This window comes from Sceloporus occidentalis, unplaced genomic scaffold (genome assembly GCF_023333645.1).
Source record: "Sceloporus occidentalis isolate IW3139 unplaced genomic scaffold, rSceOcc1.0.p SCAF_4, whole genome shotgun sequence".
Lineage (NCBI taxonomy): Eukaryota > Metazoa > Chordata > Lepidosauria > Squamata > Phrynosomatidae > Sceloporus > Sceloporus occidentalis.
Window position 1 is genome coordinate 95,763,178 of NW_028316984.1, and position 14,725 is coordinate 95,777,902.

Sequence of the window (14,725 nt, forward strand, 5' to 3'; positions counted from 1 at the left end):
CAAAGCCTGTGCCACTGTTCAGTATGTGCCAAAACAAAGAAAAACAGACAGGCCAAGGCAATTGTAACTATGGTTATCTTTCCTGTTGTTCACCTCCAGAGCTGCATTGTATTCAGCCAATGGCTCCATGTAGACTCATCCATTATGGTAGGCCTAAGTCCTATTTGAGCATGATGCCAAACTGATCAGATATTCTCTCTTAAGAGGATAAGATTTTAGTTTTGAATAGCAAGGCAAATAACATTCATAAAAAGTTAAGAAAACGTACAGGGTGGACTTCCCTGTAGCCACCTGGTCACTAGAATAATTCTCGTAGTATGGGTTGAGTCTCCCTTACCTGGAATTCCAAAATCCAAAATACTCAAAATCCAATCTTTTTTCATGGGTGGCTGAATAGTAGCAATAGCACTTTACATTGCTATACTGCTTCATAGTGAACTAAGCACTCTCTAAGCAGTTTGCAATGTGTTAGCCAGTTGCTCCCAACAAGCTGGGTACTCATTTTACTGACCTACGAAAGGATGGAAGGATGTGTCAACCTGGAGCTGTGCGGATTCAAACTGATAACATTGTGGCTACAGTACTGGCATGTAACCACTGGACCATCACAACAAAGGGCAGTGATACCTTTGCTTTCTGATGGTTCAGTGAACACAAACTTTGTTTCATGCACAAAATTATTCTGAAGATGCCAGCCACAGATGCTGGCGAAATGTCAGGAAGAAACTCTTCTAGAACCTGGCCACATAGCCCCAAAACCCCCCACAAAAAACTATTTTTAAAATATTGTGTAAACCTACCTTCAGTCTATGAATATAAGGTGTATATGAAAGATAAATGAATTTTGTGTTCAGACTTGGGTCCCATCTCCAAGGTACCTCATTATATACGTATGTGTAAATACAGGTATTCCTAAATCCAAAACACTTCTGGTCCCAAGCATTTTGGATAAGGGAGACTCAAACTGTTTTAATTCATGCATTCTCATTTTGGAAATGTGTTTTTCCTCCACTAATTATAAAGGGAAGTAATATGTCCATTTTCCTTGCTCCTGAATTGAGCTGAATAAGAATTCATCTTAGGAGAAAGGTATATCCAACATTTGGTACTTTGCCTCATGAGCATCTCTGCCTTACTTCACTCCTTTCTCTATACCAAGGCTTTCAGTTTGTGACTTCAATTACCCTATTGCTCCAGACCATATGTAATGGGAAAATGAAACTAAAAGAACAGCCTGTTTTAGCTTTATTTTTATATAAGATATAAAGTCAATTTCATGTGAATGTGTGTCAGAAGGAAAACATACCAGTATAAAGAGTTACTCTGACTTGAAGATGGAAGGTGATGGAAGGGCTAGCCAAGGAATATAAAGCCCCATTAGTTACACTTATAGGTTTTACATTGGAGCCTTGAGTGGAGATTATTTGGAGATGACATTTATTGAATATCTGTACTGGTTTCACCTCCTGTAGAATGCTGCAACAACACAATGCTATTCTGCTCAATATGTATGGGCAGCTATAATTAAAACAAAAACTGGCTAACTGCTAGTCTTTGGTTTGTCCAGATGGTATAGAACAGAGCAAAGTGTCTCAGATCGCAGACAAGCAAACATATATGCATGTATCTACAAATAACTTCAAAAATGCATGTAGGGAGCGGAGTCCCTATTTATTACTTAAAATAATTTTAGGTGTACAAATTGTATTGTGTCATGTTTTTCCTTATCTCCAATATATGAAAATTCCAAATAGAGAAGAGCCATTCGGAATTCAAAATAGATAATGTTTCTTTTTGCTTCAAATTAATTATGTGGATGGTGAACTCTTAATTACTGTGTAGAAGTACAATAAATGTTAATTCCAGTACAATAGAATTTTCATAGGCTAAATTATACACAAATAGGACTATTTCATATAAGCAAATAGTCAAGCATATTCATTATCCCTTCATGTCATGGTAAATAAGGTTGTGGATACCAATTCATTACAAGCACTCTTTTTGAATGTATAGAATAGGATATCTTTGATTGTCACTGGAAATGCTTGGCACAGTTTATTTGGACTTTTGCTTCCTTAGGCATTGTTGAAGGAAACAATGAAAGATCACTTGCCATCAACAAGTTTCATTCGGTGTATGTAAGAGTAGCATCCTTATCATCTTGTGTGGAGACTTAGGCTGTGGCCAGATAGCAGAAGTAATGCAGTTTGATGCTGTTTTCACTGTCCTGGCTCCATCCTATGAAATACTGGGATTTGTAGTTTGTTGTAGCACAAGAGCTCTCTGACAGCTAGATATCTCACAAAGCTACAATTCTACAAAAACATGAAATCCATAGCATTGAGTCATGACAGTTAAAGCAGTGTAGATGCAGCCCCAAACTGCTGAGTGTATGTTAGAGATAGACCTACTGATTTTGGTTTCTCTCATTTTTTTCAAGTTTCAACTTACTCTGTCCCATTTCCACACCAGTCTGTAGTTTTTCAAGAAACATTTGCACCAAAATATATTTACATTTCATTTGATAATTTACATTCCATTTTGATAAAGTAATTTGGTAAGAGCACATTTTTCTTAATATGTGCAATTTTGTATGCATTTTTGTGCAATATAAGTTTTTTTTAAAAAAAAGATTAAATGCTTTTAAATATATTTTGATTTCTAAAATACACAATTTTGTGCACAGCCAATAATTCATGTTACCTGTGTGTGTGTGTGTGTGTGTGTGTGTGTGTGTGTGTGTGTGTGTTTCAAGAATTGAAGCACAAAATTGAGAATTGTGAAGAGGATATTGACCTGGAGAAATATGAATTTGGTAAGTTGTTCCAAATAGAATGATATTGTCACCCATCCTAGCTGGGTATAGCTTTATCAGGCAACAGAATCAAAATGCTTTATCTGAAAGAGAATAAGGGTTTATTTGTAGATACTCGCTTCCTATGTGTGAATGGCTCTTGACATACCTAACAATATAGAGTGTACTTTATTTCCTCACATCACTTTAAACACAACATTCTTCAAGAGAATCAGTTCATGCATTTGGCTGCAAGCCCTCCAGTAGATTCTAAACATGTGACATATATGCAGATTTTAAATGAGTCCTAAAGGCTAATAAACAGAAGGTAACAAAACTGAGTAGTAGAAGTACAATTTCAACTCATAAATCCAATATTCAGGCATTGTTGTCTAGACTCCCCATCTGTGAAAAGCCACACAACACTATAAAAAGTTGGTGTGGCAGCACTGTCTTTACAAGGAAAGTCTGCATCGTTTAAGGCTTTTTTAGTTTTGAGGGAAACAATGACATAACATTGAGTGTGAGACATAATATAGGCTCATGAAATTGTGCATCATACAGAGTAGCTAGAAATGTTTCTTAATACTGGGACTTGCAGAGAAAAGACTACCATTTTAGTAACTACAGCAGATTCAGAGGATAGTAACAAAAGTAGCATTAACACTTTACTACTATAAGATGAAGAGATAGCTCCCAACCTAGATTTTTTTTAAAATCAATTTTATGAAAGACTAAGGTTTGGTAGGTATGGGATCTCCTTGTTTGAAAACAGGAGATATTTGAAAAAATTACTTTGGACCACAGTGCCCAGAACCCCAAACCCAGTGGCTGTTCTGGAAAGGAGATTTTAGAAGATTTCAAAAAATGTAACTTTTAGACACTTCATCTCTGAATAATCGCTTCTAGGGACAAATGATGAAGGAGAACAGCTGCCTTCAGGCCCAGCTTCTAGGCTATCTGGAGTAATGCCCAGCTACACTGTTTTTGATTTCTCTCTGGTCCCTGAAGAGGGAACTTAAGGAGACTTACTTGAGTATATATACAACTTCAAGTTTCCCTACTACTTGGAAAAGCATCGACTCTTCCCCATGGACACCTTTTTTTCTCCCTAACCCTCCTGCCTTTGGCCACAACAAATGTTTTTCATTCAAACTTGAAATCAGAACAACTCATAAAATGTTTACAAGGAGACAGCTGTTCCCCTGAGAGCCACTCTAAATAGGATTTTACACACACCCCTTCTGCTCATTAGCTGCCTTTCACCTCCCCCTCCCCTTTCCACAGCCCAATGTGTAATTTGTTGCTTACAACTCTTTATGAGCTGCCTACCCCCTTCGTGTCCAATAACCAAAACAAATATTGCAGCGTGCGTCATGATCTACTTAAGCGAGCAGGTTGATCACAAACAGAGGGCGATCAGAGAGATCTTGCCACACAGCGGTTAACGGAAAAGTCCTAGGTCCACCTACAGCGATTCTTAAAAATCAGCATCTAAGTAGGTTTTCCAAAAGGCTGCAGCTCAGGGTTCACTGTTTTGGATGGGCTTGCTTTTGCAGAATAGTTGGCCTTCAGTCTTCTGTGCAGCACAAGTACTTGGTGGCTACTATTTAAAATTGACTGTAAAAGATAGCAAGGATGGAGAAGTGCTGCACATGGCATCCCCAGATCTCCCACACTACCCTCTTTCTGCCTCCCCTAGAAGTCTATGGGCACAATCATACTGCACAATTAGAGTGGTATGACTCCACTTTCATTGCCATGGCTGCATCCTATGGTTTTCTGGGACTGGGAGTTTAGGAAGGGAAATTTAGATTTCCCAACCCGAGAGCAATAATGCCTCTGACCAAACTTCAAACCCCAGCATTCCATAAAACGCAGCTATGGCAACTGAAGTGGAATCATAGTGCCATATCAAGTTGCGGGGAGGCTGTAATGAAGATCACATCTTTGTTGGCATGTGTTAATTCTAGTGCATTTCCCCCCCAAAGATTGTTTTTCATGGGGGAAACAGTTTCACTCATGTAGTGTTTCAAAAGTGGCTTTCTAGCTCCTTGAAATTAATAGGAACCAAACATTTTATTAAGGAGAATCAACAAATATTGGGCGAGTCTCAACCTTAACCGTAAACAGAATACCCATTAAAATTAATGACACTGAAGGTAGCCATCATTTTGCGTGGTGTACTCTTAATATGACTAAGAGCTCTTTCACACTATACAATTATAACACTGTGGGTCCACTTTAATTGCTGTGGCAACACCCCATAGGATTCTTGGATTTCTAGTGTAAGGAGGGGCATTTATTTAAGGTATTCACTCCGCTAAAGTGCCCTTTTAAACTGCTTAGGGATGTGTTTTAAAAGGTGGTTTGTACATGTTCTTCCCTATATCTCAAAGCTGTGCTGAGCACAAAGTAATGATAAGCAATATCAGCTGTCAAGTTTATGCATGTTTAACCCGCATAAATGCTACAAGTATAACTTGTAGCTGTGGAGACTTCTGGCAGAAATAAGATAAGAAAGGTGGCATAATTGTTCCAAGAGGTTTGTGTAATGGGGCATTTAACACATGACACCCTAATCCTTCTCATAAAAAGGTATTTTGCTTTACCCCCATTACAAACTGCACCATCTAGCCCATGTTTCCCAGAAACTGATTTACAAAGGCTTTCAAATATGCATTTTTCAACATCCTTCACATGACCACAGACCCTTTCACACTATACTGTTACAGCACTATGGCTTCACTTTAACAGCCATGGCAGTGTCCAGGGATGCATCTGTGGAAGTAGACTCAAGACTACGAAAGCTTATGCTACCAACTTGGCTTTTTCAGTTAGGGCCAAAACATACCAGAAATAATCCAGTTTGAGATCACTCTTACTGCCCTGGCGCAGTGCTAGGGAATTCTGGTAATTGTAGTTTTGTGAGACATTTAGTCTTCTCTGTTAAAGAGCTCTGAAGCCACAACAAACTACAGTTCTCAGGCCTGTTACAGACTGCCCAAATAAAGCTGCTTCGGGTCTCTTTGGAGGTATGCTATTTAAATGATGCATGGGTCCTAAGAGTCTGGAGGTCGTGGCAAAGCCACACTCCATTCCTAAGCACCGGAGTGCAGCTTTGGTGCAGCTTCCGGATTCTTAGGACGCATGCATCATTTAAACAGCATACCTCCAAAGAGACCCCAAGCAGCTTTATTTTGGCAGTCTGTAACAGGCCTCAGATTCTCTAACTCTCAGCTAGGGCAGTTAAAGTGGTCTCAAACTGAATCATTTCTGCAGTGTGTTTTGTCCCTCTATCTCAAAGGTGCTACAATATCCCTTTGCCTATTGAAAAGTATAGTTATATAGATGTCTTCATTGGTTTGATGCATCTGAGGAAGTAGACTGTAGTCTACAAAAGCCCATGCTACCAACTTCTTTCAGTTAGTTTCAAAGGTGTGGCAAGATCTCTCTACATACTGATTTTACAGACAAATACAGCTATATCTTTGAATTCATTTGATGTCTTTTAAAAATTTGAATGGCATTCTGGAGTTGATGCTTAAGATATCATGTTTAATGAAATCATCAGAGACTGTCCCGGGGAACAGCACTGGGGGTCACCTTTAGTAACATCACAAGGGGGCATTCCTCTGTCTTACATGTGGGCACTGAAATCTGGCAATCTTGTTCAACACTGGCAATTGAAAGGTCCCTTCACTACACCTGAAGACAACATCTTAGCTTAAGGGGTGCAAGGCAACCTGAATTCTGGATATTGTACTGCCCTCCAACACTTCACACTACTCTCTTATGCCAGCATCTGCCACTCAAACCAGCAACCTTATGCTACCTTATTGGGGAGCTAGCCCTATTATGTCTAAGGCATACCTTCATAAAGCAATAGGTAAGAGCATGCTATAGTGGATTGAGTGGAGATCAGGGATCAATTCCTGGCTTGGAAGTGGACATGGAGTGATCTTGGGCAAATCATAGTAGACTTGAGTCCCAATTTTTTTTTGGGGGGCGGGGGGCGCAGTGGGAAATAAATAAATATTCTCAGCCCCAGGACACTTCGTGGTAGGTTCACCTCAGAGTTGCCATATGTCAGAAACAACATGAAGGCACAAAACAACAACAAGACTACGAACTGGATCTTGTGAAGTCAGCCTTCCAAATCTCAGGTGTGCTGTGTGATCTTGGATAAATCATTCTTTTTCAACCTGTCCTCATCTGCAGCATGGTTTGAACATACAGCTACTGAACAGATTGCTGTCATCAAAAGTCTGCAGGTCCTGTGGGTGTTGTGGAATGGCATCTCCTAGGATCCTACAACCTTGATGATACTGGCTGGGGCTGCTGGCAGTTGTCGCCCAACACCACTGGAAGGCCACTTCTTGCCTGTATTTTAACAGTTTCTTAAAGTGTTTTAACATAATGCTTTTAATGTGACAGTTGGCTTAATTTTTTTTTTTAAAAAAAGTACTAGCCATAGTTTTAACAGTATTTGGTTTTGAATGCAAATTGTCAGCTGCCTTCAGTTCCTTATTGAGAAAAAAGCAGTATATTAATTAATTAGCTTACTGTCTATCCCTGTTGTAACGGTGAGAGAAGTGCTGTAGGTGTAGTGCTCTGAACTCTCAGAAGCACTCTCCAAATATTAAACATTAAGTATTCTTATTTACAGAACACATCACCAGCTTTCCATCAAACGCAAACATTCTAACTTAGAAACAGCGTCTGTCATGTCCTTCTCAGCAGAACTAGGAAAGCTTACCTTTTTTATTTCAGGCTACATCTCCCAGAATCTGCCAGCCAGCTGGGACGTTCTGGGAGCTGTAATAATAATAATAATAATAATAATAATAATAATAATAATAATAAAAAATTTTATTTATATACTGCCTTTCAACAGATCAAAGTGGTTTACAAAAATGCATAAACAATTACATAACACATACATAACTAAAAATTCATCCCCTTATCTTAACTAAATACCATTAAATTAATCAAATTACAGTTAACATCAGAATACAGTTAAATTAATTACATTAAAGTATATTAAAATATACCCTCCAAGGGTGGACTGGCCCTTGCTCCCCCTGAAGTGGCTCCCCCAAAGCTGTAGTACCAACATTTTCAAGTTCTGCTCTTCAGCAATACTAGTTCCTTTTTCAGAATGAGCAGGAGAAGAAAAATCAACACTAGATTTTGGGGAAAATCTTGAGGCTGCTTAACAGGGGCTTTAGGCTTTACTGACAGAACAACATAACTGATTAAAACAGAATGATTAATAGAATAAAAATCCCATTGGAAGGAAGAAGGTCTAGCAATCAGATGCACATATAAGCTGAATAGGAACCAAACAGACATTCCAGTTTCCCCCCTTTTAGAGCCCCCTTTTCCATAGAAATAGGATACATAGGCATTGCCAGAAGATATTCATCATTTTTATGAACTGGCTTTTGCTTGCAGACACTGGGTACTCCAAATACTTTACAAATCCCAGTATCACTCTTCTCTCTCCTCTGCACCCCGATCGAGAAAGCACAATGTAGAAAGCTGTGCAATTATGTCCGCCAAAGCATGGCAAATCTGGGATCAGATCCTTGGACTGCCTAGCTCTCTAGCCCTTTCAGGAGAAAAAGAGCGGTGGTACAAATTATGCAAGCAACAGCCTGTTTTGCTGCAGGATGATTTTGAGTGCCAGGCTAGCCATTGGCATCTACCCTCATCAAACACAACAGCAACTCTTCTGTTTGTTTCTGTGCATCTTGAAGGCTATTCCTGACTTATGGTGACCCTAAGGCGAGCCTATCACAGAGGGTTCTTGACAAGGTTTGTTTGGAGGGTGATTGTTGCCATTTGTCTTCCTCTGAGGCTAAGAGAGTATGATTTCACTAAGGTCACCCAGTGGGTTTCCATGGCCAAGGGGGGTTTAAACACTAGTTGCCCAGAGTCCTAGTCCAACACTCAAGCCACTACACCATTTTGGGCCACTCTTTTATTTGCAGTAGGTTAAAAAACACAAACATGGGGTGATGTAGCCTAGGTCATCTATCCCACCAGAAACTGTGAAAGTTACATTTTTGGACCAGAACTCCCAGAATTATAATTGTAGTCTCAATATGTAACTTTTTCAAGTTTTGTCCTGATAGCAATCCTTTGTAGGAGATGAGAGGCAACTCAGCTGCTAGTTAGTATTTGGCTGCTTCTGGTGGCCCAGGAGGCCAGCAGCTGAAACTTAGAAGGTCAGACTCTGGACACAGAAATGGGTGCATGTCTCCAGAGAGTGAAATGATTATTTGACAGAAGTGCTTGGAATGAAGCAATCTCATTTCTGGAGTGACGCACAAAGCTGTTTCTTCCATTTGGCACCAGGAGGGATGCAGCTGCTGGCCTTCCTGTCAAGTAGCATAGTTGCGGAAGGGATCCTTCCCTCCTCTGGCTTTCCATACACACACACACACACACACACACACACACACACACACACACACACATCCTTGATAGAAAGTGAATCAGTGAGAACATGAAGGGATTTATGGTGTCTTGCCTCATCTACATGGGCTGGATGACTCTGTGTCTGAACATCTTAAGTCCAAGAAAGGGCACTGAGGTTATTAAGGCAAATCATGGTATTTTTTCAACTAATCCTTGCTTTAGATTTCAGTGAATTTGAATGGCAACATGAGCACCCAAATCTAGCCTATGGCTTTACATGGGGGGGGGGGGGGAGGGGGGAGATTTGGGGCACTTTTTCACAACACAACAATATGTTCTCATGGTGCAGTAAAGCAGTAGAGTTTAGATTATTTTGCTTTCATATGCTGGGCTATATTTCCATTTTCACATCTGCAGCAGGTAGCAGTTACAATATTTTTTCCAGTATGATATTCAGATGTGGTTCATTCATGGTAAGCCGCACATGGCAGGTGGTTGAGCTGCCAGGTTCTCAGCCTGTTCTTGGCTTCTGACCTCACTCTTTCCTCCAGATTTCCAATTGCTAGTACTTTAAAAAAATTCTTTTCTGGCTCAAGAGCCATGATTCCACCAGATTTGTAGGAAGGCTCACCATAATAAGCCCTGGAAATCTGGCCAATGTGTAGAAGCTACAGATACATTAAGAAAAGAAAGAGAAGTTCATGGTGGCATATGAAAAAAGCCAATTTATATCAAACAGTTTTCCATGAGCTTGGGGCAAAGCAGCAGGGTCTTCCCCACAATTCCCCACAGTTCAATCACCTACCTTCTTTATATTATATTTTGCCCTTCTAGTGCTTACTGTAGTTTATACCAATAATAAATACAAAAACATTACAAAATATAATAAAAACCATTAACTGTACATATAAAACCATTGCTAAAACTCATGAAGGAATAATAATAATAATAATAATAATAACAACAACAACAGTGAGCCTGCGCCATACGAGGGCTCATTATAGGTGGCTTTCAGCTTATCCTGAAGCTGCCTAGGAAACAGGAGAATGCATGGCGCACGTGCATGGCCATGCAGCAAGCATGAGCCCCATTATATCCAGTGAGGCTTGTGAATGGTGTGTGCGGCCGCAGGGTGAGCATGAGCCCCATTGGATATAATGGGGCTTGAGCATACATGCATTTTGCTTTACGCGGGGGAGTCTGGAACGGATTCCCCAATGTAAAGCAAGGGCCCACTGTAATCATAATTTCTTACCTGGAATAATTAACAGATAAACAACATCAGTTAAAAAGACATCAGTTAAAACGCTCATCAGTTTAAAAAGACATGGATGTACACATATTAAAACAATACACATTTAAAATTCATAATTAAAATTCAGTTTAAATATGTGCCTGAACAAAAAGGACAAAATGCAGTCATAAAGGCTATCAACATAGGAGTTTATCACATGGGGGAGAAAACATCATGCTCCCATTTTTTTTCTGTTATCATTGCAGAATTGCACAATTTTGCAATAGCAATGAAACAGTAATGGGAGATGATCACACCTAAACCAAAAACGATACAGTTCCACTTTAATTACAGAAGAATATCGCTTTTATTGTAAATACCTGAAGCATTATGGTTCCATTTTCTGCACAGGCACAGAAGAGATATCCTGGTGGTTCAGAAAGTAATATTGCCGAATAGCAAGCTGGGAATGAAATTGCAATTGCAAAAATGCACAAATGTGCAATTGTAGTGCTTTGTAAGTACACACTCGTGGCAATAACATTTAGATTGCGTTTTTGAGATGTTATTAACAATTTAAATTGTTAATACAATGTCATGAGAACATGACACTTTGATAACTTGTGGGCAATGCGATCATCCCAACGTTGTGTGATTATCTTCTTTGCAACTGCACAATGCTAACAGGAAAAAAAAATGGGAGCATGACGCTTTCTCCAGCGTGTGATAAACTCCAGTCTTTTAAGACAAAGAGTTCCAGAGCAGTAGTGTCAGAGGGTCTGCCAGGGCTGCAGACTGCACTGGGTAACACCTCAGGAGGTGGATGACACCTGATCAGCCCCCTCACCATCCCCCACACTCCATCTCTCTGACCTCCAAAGAAAAAGAGGAGGAGGAGGAGGAGGAAGAGGGATTGGCAGGTGCAGGTGGGCAAGAGAGAGATAGAGAAGATGCAGATCAAGGGAGGTTGAAAAAGTGGGGCTGGTGGGCTATCTGGCAGGGGAGGTCTGGCTGCACCCCTGCCTCCTGGGCATCTTCTGGGCAGAAAAACCTAGGAGACCCCCCTCCTTGTCCTCTTCCTGGGGATCCTGCTCGGCTGGCCCCACATCCACCCACCCTCTGTCCTTCAGTGGCTCTGGCTGCCATGGAGAAGGCAACCTGCTCAGCCCAAGGAGCCTCTGTTGAATGCCCAGACCCCGGGACCATTTCTCATCCAGAGTGGTCACCCTCAGGGTCCCTCCAATTATAGGGCACTTGACAGGGCGTCCTCCCCTACCCACCCACATGTCCCATCTTTGTGCACGCTTCCGCCCCGCCCCCACTCTCCATCTCCCAATATTTATGTGCTTCATTTGTCATTTCATGTACTGCTCTGGATTTGAGTTTTGCTCACCAATGAACGCCAAAGCTGTTAGCAAAACCAAGTGGTGTGCTTAAGGGGTTGTCCTTTCCCGTGTGTCTACAGGAGTGAAAAAAGAAGGAAAAAGAAGATGCTCTTTTCAAAACCATTGAAATTTCATGCATGCACTGAGAAGACAAACACAGTTTAAAAAACAGACAAAATTCCCTAAGACCACCAAAAAGTTACTGGCAGAATTAAGATCTCTAACTTATGTCCTCACATTTTATTTTTTATTTTTTTGTTAGCTGCTCCAGCTACCAGTAATGGGGAGGCGTTACAAACTGCCGCTTTGCGGCGGTCTGCCAGCGCTGCTCTTTGCTCCGCGAGGGAGTCGCAGCATACAAACCGCGCGACTCCCTCGCGGAGCAAAAAAGAAGCTCCAAAATGGAGCTTCTTCCTGCAGCGCCATTATGACGTCGTGAGGCACCCATGGTGCACCCGCGACGTCATAACCGCCGCGACCCGTCTGGACACTACGAGTCCAAGATGTAAACATGGCGGCGGCCGTGTGGAACAGCCGCTGCCATTTGTCACGGACTGAGTCCGTGATAGGGAAAGGGGCGTCTAGAAGAGACGCCCCCTTTTTAAAATGAGACGTCCTGAGGACGTCCGAAATGGTGGTCTATAACCCGCCATTGTTGCTGTTGTTTTAGTGTTGTAACCAGTCTTTGGGAAGATGTGAAAAAATGACACACCAAGATCACAAGTATAGCAGACTTAAATGCAACTGAATTCCATTTATTCTACTGAGGACTTCAGTGTGCTTACCTCTGCACTGGATGATGGTCCCATAGTTCTTGCTTCTTCTTTTTTTTAATAATAATATTTATTGAGGTTTAACAAACTATAAAATAAAAAAAAATCTTCTGTATACATATTTGTATTTATATGGTTCTCATCTAATACATACAAACAAACATTGAAAAGAAAAAAAAGAAGAAGAAAAAACCCGACAGCGAACAACCAAGAAAGTAATTTCAAGATAAGAACAGAAGGGCACAATTAAGTTGTCGGAACCTATTTCTATAAACCTCACAGTTCTCTTGAGCCTGTAACTTTAGGTACCAGGTTGTATAAGAAGAGATTTCCGTCAAATTGTGGGAAGGGGTTTTACTAAGAACAAGTTATGCAAAAATCAGGTTTAGCTATCCTACTCCTGTAGTTATCCATCTTTCTTTGTTAATACCACATTCCCCCAATAGTTCCCCATTTCCTCTCATATTCTTGCTTTGTTTTTCCTGCAATATACATTGTCAATTTGTCCATTTCTTTAAATTCAAAAACTTTTATTTTCCATTCTGTTATATCTGGTATTGTCTTTGTTTTCCAATGTCTGGCAAAGACCATTCGTGCTGCTGTGATTAAGTACAGTATTATACTAATCTGATTTCTGTCTAACTTTTATTGTATCACCTCTACAATATTTAATAAAATAATTCTGGGGTTAAGGGTATATTTATTTTAACTACTTCTTGTATTTCTTTATGTACCTTCTTCCAATATTTTTGAATTTCTTCACATTGCCACCATACGTGATACATCGTACCCACTTTCCCTCTACATTTCCAACAGTTTCCATCCATATTTTTTCATTTTTGCTAATCTTGAGGGAGTCAGGTACCATCTATGTAGAATTTAATAAATAAAGTTCTTGCTTCTTTATCCTGAATAGCAAATGACATGACTAAATTGACATCAGCCTGACAAAGGTAACTTGAGTTGTCTTTCTATTTTCTTCATTTTATTTCTCTCTCAACAAGTCTGATCTAAATCCAAGGAAGAGCTCTATATGTTTGAAATGTGTAAAATATTTTTATTACTAGGTGATTCAGATGGAAGCAGCTGTCCTTCTGAGATCATATTATTTCTCTGTCATGTTTCTTATTTGGGCCACACCATGTGCAACGCATAGCCGCTAGGTGTGTCCTAACAATTGCAAAGTGGCTGGTCAACAAAGTGGGCAACTTTGTAAACATCCTGTTCATCCTAGAGGGAGGGAACAGTTGACTTGAAAGATAAATAAATACAAAAGTTGTTGTTTGGAAGACTCTCTTTTGTTCTAGATAGGAAACAAAAGGGGAAATCATACTTCATGCTCACATATGGACTTCTAGCCTCTTCTTTCCTCATGAGGAACATGACACATCTGCATGGTACCATGTTGCACAGGAGGATGTGGCACTGAAAATATTTTCAGATTGCCAAAAGGAAAAGTAAAGGATTGGGATTAGATCCTAGGCATAATTTATATTTTGTCACAAAAGGACACAGACTGCAAATGAATTAGCAAGAATATGTCATTTCCCCTGCCTCACCAACTCCACTTGTTTGCTGTTAGTTTGTCGCAACAAAGGAAGTTGTTTACTCTTTTAGGGAGAAGGCCAGATGCAAGAGAAGCTGCTTTGCATGCAAAGTTTTTATAAAAATGTTGAGGAAAGGAGGAGTAGAGAGACTAGAAGCATTCCAAGTCCTCTGTAACAGATTTTAAAAATCCAGAAGCCTGTCATTCTGCTTGTTAAAAATACATATTGAAGCAAGCTGCAACTTCTCATAGTCCAAGCAAAACTCAACAAATTTGAAATAGTTTTTTTGTGTATTGCCCTTGCTGGCCTCCAAACCATTTCTCTTGGTTGGTATGAATCAGGACACAATGGCACTGTGAAATCTAGGCAAAGGTACCTAAATCCAGAGAGTGCTCACAGGACCTATAGATGTAGAGATGCTTTGCACATGGAAGTCCTCCATTTAGTAATATGGAGGGAACCAATGTGTGAGCACTTTGAAATTACACATGTGGAGTGATCATATCCAATAAAAAATGGAAAGCTGTTCCTAGATGGAAAACTCTGTGCAAGCAACTTAACTGAGA